General features: G+C 44.7%; 1 long non-coding RNA gene across 1 annotated transcript; it reads left to right on the top strand.

Moving 5' to 3' along the window:
- Positions 1–749: 749 nt before the first annotated feature.
- Positions 750–3097, top strand: LOC139706229 (uncharacterized). The gene is made up of 3 exons (XR_011707865.1): positions 750–883; positions 1702–1864; positions 2939–3097. It is a non-coding gene; the product is annotated as an uncharacterized lncRNA (long non-coding RNA).
- Positions 3098–3613: the final 516 nt, after the last annotated feature.

The following is a 3613-nucleotide window of genomic DNA, read 5'->3' as shown; positions in this document are numbered from 1 at the left end:
AGACTCTAAGGAAGGGGATTGTCTTGGACTTACTAAGAGTTCAATATAGGGCAGAGGATGTAGTTCGGTGGTAAAGTACTTGCCTCACATGTGTGAGGCACTGAGTTCGATCCCCAGCACGACATAAAAATGAATAAAGATACTGTGTGTTCATCTACAACTAAATTAATATTTTTTAAAAAAAAGGAGTTCAAATATATGACAAAGTTGAAACAACTGAGAAATGTTCCTTTTCACTTTAAAATAAGGCAAGAATTGGCCCAATGGGAAGGTTCTTATAAATAGATCCACAAGTAGGGTGTGGTAGAGGGGCAAGCCAAAAGACGTCAATGTAGGCTATAAATGAGTCAGATTGGGGAAGATGAGGGCTAGTTCCAAAGGAAAGGAAATAAAATGCTGATGGCTCAGGAGCCTTTCTCCCTCCTCCACCTCTTATCAAGGATACCTGCTTCCATGGAATTTTTCCTCCCTACAAGGAGTTGTTAACAAATGAATGGCACCCTGGGCCACTCCCTGGGCAACTAGGATCACTCCACCTTTGGCCCACCTTTCTGTCTGTAGTCACACAGGCAGGATGAGGGAGGAGAGTACAGGAGAACAAAGGAAATCTAAAATATATAAAAGGTGCAGGACACCCTCATTTCCTAGGACACACAGCTCTGGGCCCCTTCTGTGCAGAGAAGTCTATCTCTGTTCTCTCCTTTAAATAAAACTTGCATTCTAAGCTTGCCTCTGCGTTTCTCAGGTGTTCTATCTTCACATCAGGGAAATGGGACTCGGCTCTGATCCTCATTATTGCTGTCAGTAGTGTACACCTGTAATCCCAGCAACTCTGGAGGCTGAGACTGGAGGATCATGAGTTCAAGGTCAACCTCAGAATGTGGTAAGAACCTCAGCAACTTATCAAGACCCTGTCTCAAAATAAAAAATAAAAATAAGAAGAAGAACTAGTGATGTAGTTTAGCAGTAAAGAACCCCTGGGTTCAATCCCCAGTGCCAAAACGGGGGTGGGAGGTGGGGGGCTGTGGCAGGGGAATCCACAATCTCTGTACAGAGTATCCCATTGGAGTTAGGGATGTAGCTCAGTGGTAGAACATTTGCCTAGCATGTGTGAAGGTCCTGGGCTTAATCTCCAGCAAAAAATTAAAAAGGGTATCCCATTGGCCCATTTCCTCAGAAGAGTAGTTAGTGATAAACATCCTTTTTTAAATCAGTTCAATGCAACTCCATAAAATAATTCAGTATGCAGGTTTTTTTTTTTAAATAAAGTACTACACTGTGGTACATACATATGTGTGTAATGATGAAACCAGATTTAAAGATAGGTAGTTAGTGTAATTAGGTAAATCGGGTCTAATATCAGTAAAAATGAAGGCCATGTTGAAAATGGAGTGGGGTGGGGAGCAGAACAACTCTTGGAATGTTAATGTCCCCAAGGCCCAGAGCCCATCCCAAAGAAATGTTAATGAAACAGCTCCCAACAAACATGGAGATGCTAAACCAAAAGTCCTTCCCACCCAGATTACTCCTTTAGCCCACCCTTTGGGCCTTCCCACCTATATCCCATCACCAAAAGTTAATAGAACAAAGGACAGGAATGGGACTGGAATGCGGGAAAGCTGAATGAAGACCTTAGCTATAAAAAGGGGAAGACATGCCCCTTCCACGGATTCCACCTCTTGGGTCCCCTTCTTCCTCCAGGGAGAAGTCTTTTCTGCTGTCCTTTAATAAAGCTTCTACTTTCCACTCTAAACTTGTCTTGGCGTGCTTCTCTGGTGTTATACTTCAGCATTGGGGAAGCAAGGACTCGTCACTGGTAAAACAACAGTAACAGATTGGAGGCCCCAGCGAGATCTACACCGAGGTAAGCGCCTCTCCATGCACCCCACGTCTGTATAAGGTGCATCTTTCTCTCTCTTTCTTTCTGGAGGGTAAGGTGGCACCCAGTGGCTATTTAGATGCAATTAGTGCAGCCGCCACTCTTCAAGACTTGGGTGAAAGGTTTCCCAGCCTAGGCAGCTCTCAATCACCTGTTCAATACAGAGCAGGCATGTTGGGTTCTGCCAAAGCGCTTCCCACTTTTCTCTCTGGGCCCAGAGAGCAATTGGCGTGAGTACACAGTGTCCCTAATCCCAATCTGCCTCGGATGCGTGGAGGTGGAGGAAGGAGTTTGGAACAAACCAAAATTCCGGTCTGGGCTACACTCAGACATATACCTAAGGTTCCTTTCTCTTGAGCCCCCTCCTGACAGCCCTAAGGGGTATCTAGGGTGATCGGTAGATGAATGGCACTGAGGGAAAGCCCCAATTACATTTGCCTCTGTGTGGGCTACACAACACTCCCAACCCCGCATTCATTCCCTCCTGGATGCTCCCCTTCCTTTGCAGGTCAGAAATGTTAGCAATTCAGGTTGTAGGACTGAGAAAGACATGGGATAATTAGTAAAAGCTGCCCAGGTTCCCTAAGGTGCATAGGTAACTTTCACTAGTCTGTTTTACTGCTCCAATGTTGAAAATGTGCTGTGTTCTCTTTAAGCTGCTAGAGGGAGGTATTTTTAGAATCAACTCTTCTGGTAGTCTCTCCAATAGGAAGCGTTACCTTACAACCAAGAGATATCTCTTACCCTCAGGAGGTTCCTTTAGTCTACAGAGCAAAGGCAACAAGAAGAGCGTGCAATTCTCTTTTGCAGTGGATTTTAGTGACAGGGAGGAAATCAGTAAGGCCCTTAAGTCTGAATCCTCCCAGGGTCTCTGGCACAGGGCACACTGAGACCCTAGCACTTTGCCAAAGGGGACCAGAAACACCCTCGGCAAAGCAAGGTGAGAGACGGGTTTCCTGGACCGTTTAGGAAGCTCAAGCTTAGGGGGACGTCCCTAATGAGAACAGTTTTCTCTCTGGTGGGGGCGCCTGAGTCCTGTTTTTTTCTCTTCTCACTCAGATGGAAGCTTCTCTCTCCAATATGCCAGGTGCACCACTAACCTGCATATTGAAAAATTGGGATAGATTTGACCCTCAGAAGCTCAAGAAAAAGCGCCTCATTTTCTTCTGCCACCAGGCCTGGCCTCAATACAAACTCCCTGATGGAGAAACCTGGCCAGCAGAGGGAAATATCAATTTTAATACAATTTTACAGCTTGATAAATTTTGCAAAAAAGAAGGGAAATGGTATGAGATGCCATATGTTCAGGTTTTCTTTGCCCTATGGATCCTAAATTATGCCAACAATGTAAAGTAGACTTAGCTATGATGAGAGAAAATCTTGGAGACTCACCTACTGAGGAGAAAGAATCAGGAGGACCCACAAAATCTCCCTCTGCTGTTGGTGTACAACAGCAGCCTTCCTGTCCTCCATATCCTGGCCTCTCTGCATCTGCACCAATAGACAGACCAAATATATTACCTCTCCAGGAGATACCTTTAATGTCCTTTAATAAAGCTTCTACTTTCCACTCTAAACTTGCCTCGGCGTGCTTCTCTGGTGTTATACTTCATACTTCAGCATTGGGGAAGCAAAGACTCGTCACTCGTAAAACAACGGTAACAATGACATATACATAAAGTTATGACAGCATCATTTTTGTAGGAAAATATTGGAAATAGTCTAACGCTTGTT

This window comes from Marmota flaviventris, chromosome 6, assembly GCF_047511675.1.
Source record: "Marmota flaviventris isolate mMarFla1 chromosome 6, mMarFla1.hap1, whole genome shotgun sequence".
Lineage (NCBI taxonomy): Eukaryota > Metazoa > Chordata > Mammalia > Rodentia > Sciuridae > Marmota > Marmota flaviventris.
The sequence above is the reverse complement of the archived record's forward strand: the minus strand, read 5'-3'. Positions and strand labels throughout refer to the sequence as shown.